The 16,739-nt window shown below is 42.0% G+C and overlaps 1 long non-coding RNA gene across 1 annotated transcript; it reads right to left on the bottom strand.

Moving 5' to 3' along the window:
• Positions 1 to 9,244: 9,244 nt before the first annotated feature.
• LOC136791481 (uncharacterized) lies at positions 9,245 to 16,338 on the bottom strand. Its single transcript, XR_010833712.1, has 2 exons — positions 13,128 to 16,338; positions 9,245 to 12,446 (listed from the first exon to the last, which is right to left on the bottom strand). It is a non-coding gene; the product is annotated as an uncharacterized lncRNA (long non-coding RNA).
• Between the last annotated feature and the right edge of the window lie 401 nt (positions 16,339 to 16,739).

Below are 16,739 nucleotides of genomic sequence, written 5' to 3' on the forward strand. Positions count from 1 at the left end.
CGCGGGGCCGGGCCGCGGAGCGGGGAGGGAGGGAGGGGGGAGAGCGGCGCTGGGGTTACTACAGGTCAGCCGCGGCGCGGAGAGGGGCGGGGCACCGACACTGCGCCTGCGCGGCGCGTTCCCGCCTCCCTGAGGCGCTGAGGGGCGGGGGGCGGCGCCGCACAAAGGGTGCCCCTCGCACAGCGGCAGCGCCTGGAGCGCGTTTTGGTCTGGGGGGCTCCAGGTTCCCATTTAGCAGTAACTGAAATCCTTCTGTCAGTATTGGCTCGTTCGGATCCTGCAAGAATTCCTTCAGAATCAAAGGTTCTCGTTTAACGTAATACAAAGGCAAAACCGCTGACATAAGGTGTTACTGAAAGACAGTCGCTGAGCACCTGCCCAAGATGAACAAAATGAAAACAGATGGAAAAAACGTTCCTAAGCCCAGAAGAAGATGTAATTAAAGCAGACTGGGGGGTTGTACCGGCTCTGGTGGCAGCCTTCGTTGCCAGGAGGGTTGGGTTTGCTTTCCCCTGTATGCGCAGCTCAGGTGTTCTCTCGCACAGCCCCCAGGCCTGGGCAGCACAAGGAACAAGAAAGTCATATTTAAATGATAAGGGCAACAGTCTGAACCCAACCTAACCTACAGCTTGCCTGGCAGGGAGTTACTCCGTACCATTTATACACGATGCAGCGGACAACGGCACATGGAATATGTCCCACAAAGTCCCGCTTTCTTTCCCTTCACAAACACCACACATTTCAGAGGAAAAAACACTGTTTACATCTCTGGTTGCATGTGGAGCCCTTGAGTGGCAGAAACATACTGACTCTTCCTAAAAGTTAATTAACAGGGTACGTACTTTTTACCCAAAGACCAACTGAAGTCACCTCGGTTACTGGAAAAATTGCTTCCAAGTATTTAGAAGTGGAACACAAGAGAAGACCAGTGACAGCTCTGAAAAGCAGAAAACGTTATCCACAGGAGACATCTGAGATACAAAGGTCATGAACTGCCCAGCCGAAAAATATGCTAACTGAAGTAAGGGTAGGAGCACAGAGTGGTCATATTTAAAACAGTTTCACACTCACTGGGAAAAAAATAAATAAAAATTAAAAAAGAGAAGTACACTTGACAGGAGAAGAAACTCATTTTTCAAAGATGGAACACATGGGCATTTCTGCAACAGGAAAGAATTCAGCTGGCTTTCTGCCAAAGGACTCACATCAATAGAGAAAGTAAACTTAATAAATATGACATCTCAATATTAGCACAATGAAAGGAGTCCTACATTTCGGTCATGTAAACTTTCACATTCCATTCAAGGCAAAGAATTTTCAGGATAAAAAAAGAAAAGCTCTTTTACAGAAAAGAAGATGGGCAATGCAACACTGGATAGTGGCATGGGGCAGAGCTCATCTCACTGAATTCACGAGTAATCACCAGTGCCCAAACACCACAATAGCTAGGCAAAAGCCCCACTTTGAGAAGGGCATGGAATACACAGCTTGAAATTAAACATGACCCTTTGTTAAACTGCTAGATCTGAATCCTACTGAAGTATTCAGTGAGATAACAGCTACGTTATCCAAACAATTGCTCCATGCCTGTATTGGATTAGCTTGCTACAAAAACCAAAGCAACCGAAGTACTTTCATTGCTCTAGAAATATAACCGGCCTAACCCTGCCCGGATGCCCTGTGGGCAGGACTACATGTCAGGCATTCAGAACGCAGCATTTTTTATGTCCCCAAAAGCTGTCCAGTGTACTCCATATCTTCAGATAATTTAGACAGGAGTAAGCCATTCAAACAACAACAAAAATGCCTAGAACGAAGTAGGAAATCTTGACAGGTTTTGAAGTTTTCATTCATTAATGATCAAAACAATTTCTAAGGAGTTCTAATTAAAAAGGCTCAATTGTGTCCAATTCCATTAATCTACAATGACATCTCTTAAACTTTCCTCTGTGCAGTTCAGTGCTGGCAGCTGCTGGAGGCAGTACTCCAGGTTAGATGGCCTGGCTCCTGGCATTCCCTGCGCTTCCTCATCAGAGGTGAAAGACTACCTGCAGTCCATGCTGATTAAGCAACTTCAGAGCTAGAGACACCTAAGTTTTAAACAAACACATGACAACATATTGATTTAAACAACATATATTCAGTATTCTTTTGAGCCTTTTTATAGATTCCTGATGTATACATCTAGCATAGACAAAGTTTTACCTGATTTCAGGGACCGTACCATATTATTCTGCTTGAACATAGTTTGGTACAGAGTAGGGCTTCGGAAGTTGTGGAGGGTACCAGTGTAATTAATGTGTGTTTTACACCGGAACGCTTTTCCTGTATAAGGTGCATACATTAGCGACCGTGGGAGGTTGCAAGCTTTCCTATACAAACTATGTACGATGATAAGAACTGCCAAGTTAAAATATTAGCTGATTTATATTTTAAATAAAAAGGCACAGCAGCACAATTAAAGGCAATAAAGAAGTTCTTGTGTCACCCTAGGCAGTAAAGGAGTTTCACATTCAGGCAGTAAAGGAGTTTCTGCAAAAACATACGTGGCTCCTACAAATTGCATTAATATATTCACAAACACTTGTTTATTTTTTTTTTCAATTTCCAGTAAGAAAAACTCATTAACTGTTCTCACTTTAAAAAGTTTCAGGCGTCCAGTGAAGGGAAAAGGAACGCTGCCATATGTTTTGATCAACAACAGAGAATGAATAGCAAGTAGTAACTAGCAGGGAAGCTTGCAAGTGAGCTTATGAAAATACTGATTAGGAAATGCAGTCAACTGACTCATCAGGAAAGAGAACAGAAAAGCAATGTTAGCTTGTTAAATATGGCCAATTCAAACTAATATCCAGTGGGAATTAATAAAAACAAAAGTAAGAGCTGCACTGAAAGAGGAGAGTCTATGGATGGGTAGATGTGTGTGGAAGGTTGGCATTAATCTTTGATGAGCAGACTGCTGCGTACTGATACTCAGGAAGAAGCCAGGGGGGAAAAATCAGTGCCACGGATATAACAGATGTGAAAGCTTTCAGCTAAAATTCCCTGGGGGGACACAAACAAAATTAAGAACTTCAAGAAGGTGCATATGGTTAAACTAAAACCAAATTGACTTCTTATGTGAAATAACAGAGACAATTAAAGGAGGACTTGGGTAGGACAAATCTCTTCGTCTGGATAGAATGTATTTCTTTTGTATGCCTTCAGACTAGTGAAAAATAAATGACTCTATAATTAGCAAGCTTTCTCCATGACTCATAAAGTTATTGAGCATTGCAAATTAAAATAGTTACTCAAATTAAATGGATTTTAACTAAAGAGAAGATTTTAACTAAAGAGATGAAGTTTTCAAACTGTTTGCTTAGAACTTACTTTATTTCGGCTACAAACAATAACCCATCCAGCAAAAGGGCACATACACCTTGCATTTCTTAACTAAACAAGCAAATTGGCATTGCAATGCTCTGTTTCTAAAGATAGCCTGGTTGAGGCGTTCCAAATGCCCTCTTAAAACATGGGGAAGGCTGAACTAATACTGCAGAGGGCAGGGAAACCAGCTGGGATGCAGGTTCTGGCAGCAGAAGCTGCTTGTGTTCCTGAAGTGATCAATTCCCAGAACTACTAATTTTGGGGTGTTGTTTTAAAAGATGGATTTATTTTTCTCCTAGAGAAAGCAGCATGAGGTTTCTATGCTGAATAGTCTCCACTTACGTATCAGTACATTTGACTCATTTTTATCCGTGAAGCTTTTTGTTCCCAAATAAAGGAACAAATGAGTAAGTTGCTAAGCTTAAATTGGAAAGCAACAAACTCTGGCAACATCCCCCAAATGATTAATTATGTATTAGACCAATTGGTAATATGGTCATGCCCAGAGCTAATATGCACCGCCACTTTTCACAGAGAGAGATTGATGACATTAATAATAAGGTGATCAAGGGTATAGTGTAAAATTCATCATCACTTGACACGGTTCCACTTTGTAAATGCTTGTGTACTTCTTTAAATGCTTCTCTTGTATTTTCTAATGCCAAATATATTGCTAACCTGTTGCAATAAATCAGCGTGCCATTTAAGTATTAATAGTACAATAACCCCCCAAAAACTGAAATTTCCAACTGTGGGAAGCACGTAAATCTGTAAAACAACCTACAAGGCGCACTCTGTAACACCACCACACTCTGGACCTGCCATGCCATGAGAAATTGTGTCGCCCGCGCAAAATCAGAGGCAGGATTAAAAATAGATTTTATTTCTGCTCTTGAACTTTCTTGCTCAAAAGCCTCCTGTCATTTTCTAGGCCAATGAAACTTTACAGCTGAGCTGACAGCGTCAAAGGCAGCCAAGAGGAATCAAAAGCGTCTAACAATGAACAGTGACTCCAGCCTGCAGAAAAAAGGTGATCCTTACGGGCTCCAAAGACAGCAATGTTCTGAGTGACCAGTGTCTTACAATATAATTTAATCATCAAATAGACCAAAGAAACACCCAGACATGGTCTGAGCCCCTGCCCCTGTCTGAGCTCCAACGTGCCTGCTGGCTGGCACCTCACCATGCACCCAAACTTCACTCCACGGGCACGGATGTGCTGGGCATGCCACAACCTGGCGTGCCAGTGCCTGTTGCAGCTTTGTGCTCAATATTTAGCACACCTCATATTTAAGGTCGCAGCGCTGTTGGCAGCACAAGTAACGAAGCACTGGCCACAGCAGCCTGTGTGCTCACCACACAGCAGGGGCCGATCAGCCTCCCCCAGGGGCTGCTGGCAGAGGGCAGGACCACGGTGGGAGATCTTGGTTTTTAGACTACCATCATCAGACTCCCCAGATTTGTCCAGATTACCCTGTGCTCACCTGAGATTTGAGAAGGAAGCAGGAAAAAAGGCAATTCCCAAGCCAGACTTGCTTTCTTCGATAATCTTGAAAAAACAAGCACGGAAAAGAAGCAGTATTACAGATGGAGTCGGTAGTTATGAACTGCTTGTAATGGACAGTGAGTGGCTCAAACAATCAAAGCGTGCCTTCCCACTGCAGCAAGTGAAAGCTGCACAGGCCTCTGAGTTTTTGCTTTTCTTTACAAGGTTTTGTTTAGTCAACTACCTGCAGTTTTTCTAAGACAAAAACATTTTCCAGTCTGAGACTTTGACTAGGAAACAAACATGGTCAAGAGTTTCCAAAAGAGAAACTTAAATTCAGGCTCTTGTGCGAGTCAAATGTTTGGTGTTATCTGAGAAAATTATTTAAGGTAAACTACTGGGTACTTGGCAGTTTGGGAAACACTAGGAACTTAACTAAACTTAGGAAACACTATTACTTAGTTAGGAGCCTGAATGTGCCTGAATGTGTTTGGGAAAAACATCCCCCAATTCTTTCTCATGTCTTCTGTGCAAACCAAATCCCTGATGTAACTCCTCCGCAGACATTTGCAATGTACTTCTGTCGCAAGGGTCTACGTCTGCGTAAAAATTTCATGAAATTAGTCATTGCTACCCTACTGTATTTGTATAACATCACTTCAAACATGTAAACCTGAGAATCGTAACCAATGCAAAAAAAAAAAAAAAAAAAATCAAACATGAAAAACGAAAGGAGGATGAATGAATACTTTTTCTTTCTCTGGCATATTAGCTGAAGATAAGTAAAGTTGCTTTGGAGTAGAGCAAATTTCAGACACAAAGTTGTGACTAAGTGTAACAGTACTTTATGGTGAACTTGGTTATCCTGGAAATTAATAGAGAATTATAAAAGTAGGGCTAAAAGGATTTAGAGTTCTGCCTAAACTATAAAGCAAGCTGTGAAATCATTCAAGCAATGGATTCACGCACTGCAGGTTCACCAGAATAATTTAATTACAGAGAAGTTATTCCTGGAAAAACAAAGGCAACTTCTGTAAAAAACAGGCAGTTGCTCTGTCTCTCTTGTGATGTGTAAGAAACAAATGTTTCCTTCAAAAAAGAAAGCTATTGCAGTAAGTCTCAGGACTGGTGTGTAAAAATCAAGTGTTTTGTGATTCACAGACACCAAAGTGCTGTTGATCAATACATTCAGGGTCAGATTATTCAAACTGCATTATGTATTCATGTTTGAAATTGATTTTGAATCTGGAGTTGCTTGAATCCTAACACCTGCATCTGATTTCATTTTGGCATAACAAATCAATCATTTTAATACCCATGAAATTTAGTCAGCAAAAAATAAGTTCATTGAACACACTTGGATTTCCTTTGTAGTGAAGTGCAGCAATGCTTCAATAAATCTGTGAAGCTTCAGACGAATGGCTTTCAGCATGCTGTGTACAGGAGGGAGCAGCTACCTTCCCCCTGCCAGAGGCAAGGGAACTAAACTATCACACTGATTTCACTAAGCTCAAATAGTCAGTCCTTCAAAAAGTTAGGCCCATAGCAGACCTGTGCTGTTCTGCAGGCTGTGCTCAGCAGTGCTAGACTCTGCTGCTTGACACTTGTGAGGCAATAGTTTGTTGTGTTTAGGTAAGACAAACTGCTGTTTGCACATTAAACTTCTATTCTGGAGACTGGAGCTACAGAGCAGAAGAGGAGACAACCTTAAACATGTTGTTAATGGATGGGAGAAAAAAAAAAAAAAGGTTAACTCTTTCCATAAAACCTAATTTATGACACTTGCACATGTGTAAAAACTGTGATTATTCAGGGCCTTGCATGTCCATAGGTTCTTCTGGGCAGTGCCAAGCAGAATGTCACATCTGCTCAATTCTGCATTTACAGTGTTCCCTACTGATTGCCTCAGACAAATAATTCAACATGCGCTTAAGGCAACCTTCGCTCTTCAGTTTACTCTTCAGTAATGGTAGGAGATTTAGTTAAGTTTTGACTGATGGATGTACCCCTTTGCTTCATAGCGATTGCCTAGTGATTGAATATCTGGCATCAGAGACAGCAGACAATAAAATAGAACTTTGCTAGCAGATAGATTTTCTGTGCCTAATAAAAAGTAATTACAAAATTCAATAAATTTTAAGGATATCTCACAGCAGTAGTAAAGAAAGGGATCACCAGCTTAAAAAAAAAGCAAAATAAATTCTAAAACAGTGATACTCTTACATATTAATATTCTATTCTATATAGTAAAAACATATTTAAAAGCCATAAATATAGAACAGAATTTACGGTAACAAGTAAAATTAGAATACATATAGATATAAGAAAATATCAGAGAATAAAAAGAAAGTATTCAGAGACTAAGAACAGGAGGATTTAAGAGAAAAGTCATATTCAAGAATTTATTCTGGAGGGTGCAATAATGAAAGTATGATAATAATCCTACATCTTGGCATTTGTCTGAAGTAAATCTAAGAAGGCATAAGTAATGGAAGACAGTGTGGTCTCTGATGATTACAGTGATACAACACTGAGTTCAGATATAGGGTGGTTTGGGTTTAGGGAAAACAGGTCAGTAATATCTGAGAGTATACAGAGAATTCATCCTCACCTGACACAGGAAAGGTCTAAGGATTAGGAGGATTAAGATTAAGGCAGACAGTTCATGCATGAGGAAGACTACAAGCACGTTTTCTTAACAGCAGATAAATGAGGACATCCGCATGACCTGCATCCCTAGAAAACGTTTGCTTGGTCAGCTAATGGGTCATAGGCATGTTCTTCAAAATACTGCTTTATGTACCTCTTACCTCTACTGATATTTCCAAGACAAGAGCATTTCCAAGAAATGAAAGTTGAATATACATGAATAAGTATAAAAAAAATCAGAAACAACAAATACTTTGTATGTACAGTGAACATTTTTAAGCATTTATTCCCCAAAATCTTTCCCTTAGGAGACCAAAGATCTATTACGTTTGCAGGAGAACATCATAATTCAAAGAAATCTTAAGTCATAAAGGAGCAATCCACCTTAAACACGAGCAGCATTTCTTGCTAACTACTGCATGCTGAACCTTGCTGGAGACAACCCATGCCAAGAAATTCTAACCTCAATCCAAATATATATTACCTTTGGCAAGACGATAACAAACATGACTTTATCCTCTTAAACTATAAATAACTCACAAAATACATTTTAGGCTTGTCTTTGGTGGCCAATTAAGCACAGAAAAAATGCAATATGCTCGGCACGCAGCGCAGACGAGGACCATTGCATTCCTCTGCAGCCAGCTGTCATCCAACAACATGACAGATAGCACAGGTATTCACAGAGACCTTCTATAAGCAAAGAAAGCGTGTTTTTAATATATTAAGCTTTCATGCCCACGACAACCTGGGAAAAACTCAACATACTTCAGCTAGTCATCACCTACTCACTGTAATTTTTTAAAATTATATCTGCATTTCATTTAAGGTTATTTGAGTTGTTTTTAAGGGCACTTTGTCTCATCTATTTCTCTAGTTGAGACAAAAGCCTGGAATTTCAAATCGTCCTAATTCACACAGCTCACCGAGGTCATGTTCTCACACAACCTGTTCTGCTCCTGGAAGACATTCACAGAGAGATTACGAAGCTCAATTGCATCGACTGAGTCAGCTCCATTTTCTTCCAGAATAGGACGCTAACACAGTCAACAGCATTATTTTGCTTGTAGCAAGGTAATGCTACTCACTGGGGTGGGGGCAATAACTACTACTTAAGTAAACAAGTAGAAATGAACTGTGTGTTCTGGAGGCCTAGGTAGAAATTTTATTAATTCCTTAAAAATATGCACAGATGTAAAATCTTGGACCTGATAAACAGTCATCATACACTTGAAATTCTATTTAATCTCTTACGTTAAAGTAATAAAAACCATTGGCTTTGTACTGTGCGGACTTGTTAGATACGTCTGCAAACTGTAGGGCTGTTTTAGCACACTGTCTTCTAAGAAAAAATTGGAGCACCATTTTTTCAATTTTGAGTCTGTAATAGACAACAATACTACTCTGGTGATACTGTAATTAGCAATGATGTAAATGTAATAGTGAATAATTAACATATTTACCCAAAGTGTATTGTGGAATATCTAATCTGCGTGTGAAATCTTGATGCCTTTGGGATATGATCAGCTAGAAGAACTGTCATTAGGTGCCATTTGCTTTGTTCCTGCTGAGCCAGTGAAAGCTTGATACAAACCTTTGAGAACTAATAGTTATTAAGAAATTTAGTTTAAAAAGCATTAAACATGTATCTCCTTATTTTTCTTGTATAAGAGATACCAGATTTTATAGCAATGTAAAGTTTCCTGTGACTGTTTCAAAGAAGAAAACAGAAAACAAACATGCTTAACTGATCCTTCTTTATTTTTACCTTTAACAGTTTGCAACAGCAATACACGAGCCCCTTGAGACTTTTTTTTATTACTCCAGCTCTTTCTCAGTACACAGCACTGAAGGTAACAATCAGCAGCTCAACAATTACACCATGAAAAGAGCAGTTATTTTTTAAGCAAAAGAAAATCCAGCTTGCAGCCTGATTCTAGAAGTTGATTAAGGCTATTCTGCAAATTTACAAAGAATCGTGCAGCGTGGAACAGATTACACCCCATCACCCTTACTCAGTAGTTCTATATTATATTTAGTAATTATCTTTTGCCTGGAGGAATACTAAGTAGCCATGTTCCTAATTCTAAGGCACCAATCTCTCACCATGCCAAAAAGCAACGCTGCCAAAGCACTTAGTCTTCAACAAAAAAAAAAAAAAAAAAAAGCAAGTAAGGCTTCAGTGCTTATATAAACAAAGTATGAAATTTTGACAGGCTCAGAATCCAGAATATGAAGGATGCAATCTTAGGTTTACTACATTTTGTTTTGTTTAGATTTTTTGTGGTGCAAGTAATTTTTTTTTAATTGTAGGCTTACAAAGTGGCTTTCAAGAAGTACTTATTGTCTACAGATCCCAGTCCTTGATTTAGCAAATATATATATATATGCTATGATATCATGGGAATTGACTAACGTAAGTGCAAAATAATTCCCATTTGAAATGCCAGCTGTGAAGCAGCACAGCTGTGCTCTACCGAAAACACAGCCGGCAGAACTGCAACTGGCATTTCAAGAAGAAGGTGTTATATTTCAAGAATAGCTCTTTTAAAAGAACACAACAAAACTGGTGCCAAGGAAGGAGAGGCCAGCAAACAGGTAACCACCCTGTCTGACTATGCTTTTTGGGTCCTCTGAAAATTCTGCTTCATCTCCTGCCATATTTCTCCCTCCCTGCAATAACTGTAGTCCTCACAAACGACTTTATCTGTACCTGGCTGCTCCCAGCACATAACTCAAATGCTCCGACTCAGCTGCTGTAACCCCTGCTCTCCCTCGCCTTTGCCCTTTTTCTTCTTTAACTTCATTGCTTGTTGTGGTACAGGCAACATAGCCCTTGATCTTGCAACAGTCACACTAGACCAGCACCCAAGTTTACAGGCTAGCAACTTAGCATAGGAGACTGCAACCACAAGGAAAAGGCATTTTCATACTTGAAAAACAACATGCATACTTCTGCTGCCACGTAACTGGCAACATGGTTATGGTTAGGCACATGACGATGACTAACAAGGATGCAGATTAATACCTCTTGAGTGCATGGAGATATGTTCACACCATCAGCAATGCTTACAGCATGAGGATTCTTCACTTGCTTTCAAGTAACACCTTCCCCTCCATGCTTTTATTTTTCCATCACGAGCTAAAATTTCCAAATGTGACAGTAAGAACAACTGTGGATGTCGTGAACCGACAAATGGGTGTTTATCCACAGAAAGCCAGATACATTTTTAAAACAACTGGAAGTTGATGCATCTGCACCCCATCTCATTGGCACTAATTGCAGTAATAGCCCCTCTTCATAACAGGTTTAATGACCACGTTTCAGGGGCTGCATTCTCTGCCCCTGAGCTCTGCTGCCTGAACCCTCCCCTACTTGGGTGGCAGACTGCTTGTGTGGAGAAGAGTAACAAACCAATTCCAGTTCCCGAGCTCTTGTTGGCTCAGCCCAGCTCTTGCTGTTGGTTTTCATTCAGTCCTTCAATGGGTGACTGAAAGGATGGGATAATTGGCCTTTGATGTCATTCAGAGCGGTAATTCCCTGCTCTCTAGGACCTGCAACCAGCATTGGCAGGAGAATGCTTCTCACTGGGATCAGTGGAGGCACTGCTGCTCCCCTAAGCCAGTTATTTTAAATCACATCTAAACACGGAATTATCGGCTTAAGATCAGCCTTTCTCCCCTGCAGCAGGTTCAATTAGATGCAATACATGTTAGCTAAAAAGAAAAATTACATCCCTCTCACTTGAGCCAAACTCCCACTGGCTTCACTAGGTGCTGGCTCCTGTTTAATTAAAGAATTCACAGCCTGGCCATAGGTATGCGAGCAAATACCTCGGTGGGTGACGTAACCGCGTGCATGTTTGCGTAGCCGAATGCCAGACACTGAGGCACAGCAGTGCTCACTGCAAACACTGCCCTGCCTGTTAATTCCTGCCATCCTTGCCTAAAGGACACGTGTGACTCAGCATCATTTCTTCTGCCGTCTGCCTGGCAACACCTTGCTTCTGGTGATATTCGTTTGCCTTCTCTCTAGCTCATCCCCTAACCAAGAACAAACAAGCACAGCAACAGAAAGTACGCGCCGGGGTTCTTCCCACCTCCCCAAGTGCCCCTGCCCACTCCTGTCCCTCCTTGCAGTCAGTACCCGGCGTTTTCAGGCAGGTCTTGCTGCGCTGGTCAGCATGTACTTAGTGGCAGCACACCTACCCAGCACTTTGCAGCAGGTATGCTGATATATTCAAAGCACAGGCTAAAAGCCCGCTGCAGTCAAAGCCTTGGAAACATCAAGAGGCTTGCAATGAAGATAACAAAACAAAACAAAAACACAGCTATGTTTTTGTTTTTGTTTTTCCTGTGGAGCTTTTTTTTTTTTAAACCATCACTAGGTCACCTATTGCTCAGTATTACCATTAAAAAAAAAAAAAAAAAGGAAATAAAAGTATGAAAACAAAAAGACGTAAATATTGTACTTGCTAACAACCAGCTCCCCATGTGGTTACTTTTGCCAGACCTGGCTGGGGACAGCTCCTGCTGGGACGAGCAGCAAGCACTGAAACGCAGCCCCCAGCAGGCTCTCACAGTGCAGGCACCGCTGGGTGGGGAAGGTCAGTCCCAAAGCACGAAGGCAGGCCCTCTTTTTCTCTTTGGTGAATTAAAACAGCATGGGTAAATCCCATAGCCCCAGAAGCCAGAGTATTTCTTATAACACCAGCCGGGTGAGGACTTCACTTGACATCCAAATACCTCTAGAGTTCAGGCGAGCGCAGCTCCGGGAGTGACACTCGTGTCTTACTTATGTCCATGGTGGAGCTCCTCGGCTTCCTTTCAGCTTTACAGGCTCATGTCTCAGGCTGTGGCTCCACGGAGCATCTCCTCCTCAGGGCAAGCCCGCACCCCCTTCTTTGCTGCTGTACCTCAGCACAGACTCTCAGCCAGACTTCTGAAATGATTCAGTGTAAGAAATACACAAAATACACTCCAATACAGTCCAAGAGGCATGAGCAACAAGTGAGCAGTGAGAATACCAGGAGCCCGTAGTCACAGCCTCTCATTACATTAGACTGCATATAATTAAGACTATGATCTAGCATCGTTGAATTATTTTTTTTCAATCCTCATTCACTTGCTTTTATTGGAGGGGAATGATCTGAAAGCAGCTGAAATCACGGTATTGGGTCACCACGTTCATCTACATGTAGGTTTCAGCCAGGAAATTAGGTTACAGATTTGCACGCTTCAAGTTTAAAATGGAAAACTCCAGTCCAATCTCCTCTTGCTCTCTGTGACTGTTTCCTTAGTTGCCAAGATTTGTTTGAAATTGATGCTGAATCAGGAAACTTTAGAAGAATCCAACCAGAAAAGAAATCAAGGTGAATTGTGTACATTCTGAAAGATTTTACTTAATTTTTCAATATTGCTGCACTAAGGAAAAATCACAGAATCACGGAATTGCAGGGGTTGGAAGGGACCTCAAAAGATCGTCGAGTCCAACCCCCCTGCCAAAGCAGGTTCCCTAGAGCAGGCTGCCCAGGTAGGTGTCCAGACGGGCCTTGAATATCTCCAGAGAAGGAGACTCCACAACCTCCCTGGGCAGCCTGTTCTAGTGCTCCGTCACCCTCACCGTGAAGAAGTTCTTTCGCATGTTGGTGCGGAGCTTCCTGTGCTCTATCTTGTGGCCATCTTGTGTTTCCAGGAGTCCAGTGGAAAGAGTCCAGCGGAGGGCCACAAAGATGAAAATAATTTCAAGAATCCAAGGATGCCCTTCATATGAAAAGGTGGAACAAACCTAAGACCAACAAGGAGAATGCTGATGGAACTACTTCACCTTTAAAACATAAAACCCTTTCCTTCAGTAATTTTTTGACTTTGAACTGGGATAGAGCAGAGCAATGGCAACCCTCAAATTGCCTTATACAACACTGACCTGGACTTTAAGTACCTTTGGAGAGAACTAAGAAAGCTTACGAAAAGTCAGCATTCAAAACTTCTAAGAGTTATTAGGAATGGACGATAGATACAGGAAGTTCTCCCATTTTATATATACATGCACACACGTGTACACATGCATGCTTGTTTACATACAAATTAAAATTTGACGTCTACCATCCACGGCAGCTCCTTTGCTGCAAGCCTCTCACTAAAACTTAGGGGGTGGCTGCACAGCCCCCTTCAAACATGAACAGGACCTGGATATTATGTTCTAATTCTTTTTATTTTGAATGTTTATAAATTCTTAAAAGAGGACATCTAGGTAACTGTGCTGAGAAATCACATTTTACCTAAGCTCAGGCTGATGGTTTAACAATACCACTTTTTTCAATACCTGGCCAATTAAAATGTAGTCCCAGTGAGCACACAAATGAAAGCTCTTTTTCTGTTGAAAATGTAATTGAAAGTTATCCAAAGTAAAAATGACAAGAAAACCATAGCAGCATTGGCATTAGATCAGAAGTCAGCCCTGGTGCATTAAAAACGTCCCTCTGTACCGCTCCTGATCAGAGGAAAGGTTAAACTACACAAAGGGCTGGCTGGTGCTCTCTTAACAAGTTCTGGCAACTGGATTACAGCCCTGGGTAGCAGCGAAGCATGCAGTTTTCACTTACAATCAAGGCTACAGCCTGAAATGGAGAAGGAATCAAATTTCCCTCTTTGCACTGAGCTCTGGAGAGCAAACAAGCCTGTTGTGTTTGGCAGCAGGTGGTAACGGTGGAGCCCTCTAACGATGATGGGATGGTTGGATGTTACCCTCCATTTTCCTTTTATTAATGCAAGTGATTAAAAGCACAGCTGTCCATCTGCACCCCCCGATGACAGCTGGCTTTGCCTGCCGGCAGATTAAGCCGAAGGCAACCAGTGCCCATAACCCATCCGGACTGCTGCCCCTGGATGTCTGCCCCTGGATGTCAGCGCCTGGCTCGGCCCCGTTCCCACTCCACCCAGTGACCGCAAGCAGCGGGTGCCTGCAGCGAGGTGAGGCGCTCGGACACCCGTGTGGCCAGCACAATCCAGATGCCCTCGGAGATAGATGAAGGTGGGGTGGCCATGCCCGACTGCTTCTCAACCAGCACGGGGCAGAGCAGCCCCCTGGTTGCGCAGATGGGGTCAGGAGCTGCCCATCAAGCTGGACAGGAATCGCAAAGGAAGCTGAAAACGTCACACGCAGCAGTCTCACCTGTGAGCAGCATCCCAATCTCGGCACAGAGCTGAAATTATCAGGAGGTGTGAGGAGAGCACTGCGTCACTGCCTCCATTGGAAGCAGAATCAGAATTTTTGATGACACTGTGCATAAAGTGCAATGTGTTTTTTAGCAATTTTAAATGGAAATTAGCACTTTTAAATGGAAAGAGCCAATGTCAGGCTCTTATCTATTTTCTTCAGCTCTTACCACCTTGCACTGTGAAATCCTACACAGCAAACATAGAATAGAGTCAAGGCAATATTGGAAGAATATCCTTCAAATACTGAAAAGGACGCATCACATATAATATTAGCAAAACTGACAACAAAGCCTTATAAATATTCAGCATGTCAACATTAATATTCAGCTGCCACTGTGGACTATAGACAAATAGTGCAACAAATATTTTTACAACTGGGGATTTCCATGCACATAACCTTTTCCCCAAAGGTTCAGAGTGCCAGCCTATCAACACACAAAATCAATTGAAGAGATTCTTGTAGAAACAAGCCATGGTTTTTAGGATTCTAGTTAATAAAATAATTAGTTCAACTTCAAAGTCATTTTATGTTGTTACATTCACACTTTTGGTTTTGTTCCTTCAAGTGTGGATCATTTACTTACATGCTTTGCTTTCTACTAAGTGTAACAAACCTGTTTGTTTCATTTCCCTGTCTCTTACCTGAAAGATCAATGAGGAGTTAAACCAGCTTTCAAAACAAAAATTATTGTCTACAGGGCTCTAGGGGCCGTCTTTGCTATGCAGGTAAACAGCAATACCTAAAAAAGAGTACTGAAGTTGGTGATTATCACTTACTGGTTTTACCTCCTCCACGTCATTCTGACAGCATATCCAGATTTAGATAAGGATCAGAGCTTTTCACACCCATGAGTGGTTTTCTTCAAAGGGAGATGAGCTTCTCAAGACTCCCTTGGCAGGGCTAGTCAGCTTGCAGAGAGGGTCAGGCTTTCAGCACTGGATTGTGAGAGACAGGGAAGTCGAGAGTTCACTAGGATCAGGCCACTAAGATAACTTATTCTCGTCTGCTTTTTACACCAGCCTGCACAGACTGGTTATTAGGAGTGGGATTTCCAGGTGCTACAGGAGGAGCAGGGAAACTAGCCTGTGACAGAGCTGTGAGGACCAGCAGGCTTTGGCATCTAGCTACGCTTCCAGCCGTTTGCAGCAGAAGCAGCCTGGGGAGCAGCGACAACGCAGTGGCCAAAGAGGTAAACCAAGGCCCAGAGTATGAGGGCCCAGGCTGAGTCCCAAGGCAATCCATTAATGAACTCTCATTTGTCTATTACACAATTATCAGCCCTTTAACACCTTTGGGAGTCCATTTCCTGCACACCAACCTGCTCCTGAGTCCTAGACCAGTGCTCAGGACTACTTGCTTGGTTAAAAGACCAAGAAGGCAGCAGAAGGCCTAGTTTCCCCCTTGAATTTGTTTTCAAACATGAGAGACAGCGTTACACCATCGGTACCTATAAATGGTATCCTCCTGAGCTGATTAGCCAGTGTCTAAAATAACTTTTTGCAGGGTCACTACCAGTTTTTAAGACTGAATTAGGACTCTGAAGTTCTGCACTCCCACATGGATTGTGGCACAGGGCTAAAGTCCGTCACACCTAAGCTGTTTTCTTCAGCAGCAAGCATTTTCCCAACAGTTTCTAAAACATCTGGAGTTACATGGGACTGTCGGGGTGATGAGAAAACTTCAAGTGCTTTGCTCTGAAAAGGGCAGTCTCCTAAAACAACGCTTCCTGAAAGGCAAAGAGGTCTTGAGAACAGATTCCTGCAAGGCTTGCAAGAGGACCCCAAGTCTGAAAGCCAAACAAACAAAAAACCCACGTTGTCTACAAGGCAGACTGGATCAGCACTTTTTCCTCAAGCCCTACAAATTTCAGATGACCTGTTAGTGACTCTTGACTTCTGCCTCAAGTAAAACTGAAACAAGCTTGATGCGTAAGACCCAGGATACCACACAATATACTAGGGAAATTCAGTCTTCTCAGGTTTTCCTTCTGACTTCAAGACCTTTTCCCCCGCA

The sequence above is a fragment of the Anser cygnoides genome, chromosome 9 (assembly GCF_040182565.1).
Source record: "Anser cygnoides isolate HZ-2024a breed goose chromosome 9, Taihu_goose_T2T_genome, whole genome shotgun sequence".
Lineage (NCBI taxonomy): Eukaryota > Metazoa > Chordata > Aves > Anseriformes > Anatidae > Anser > Anser cygnoides.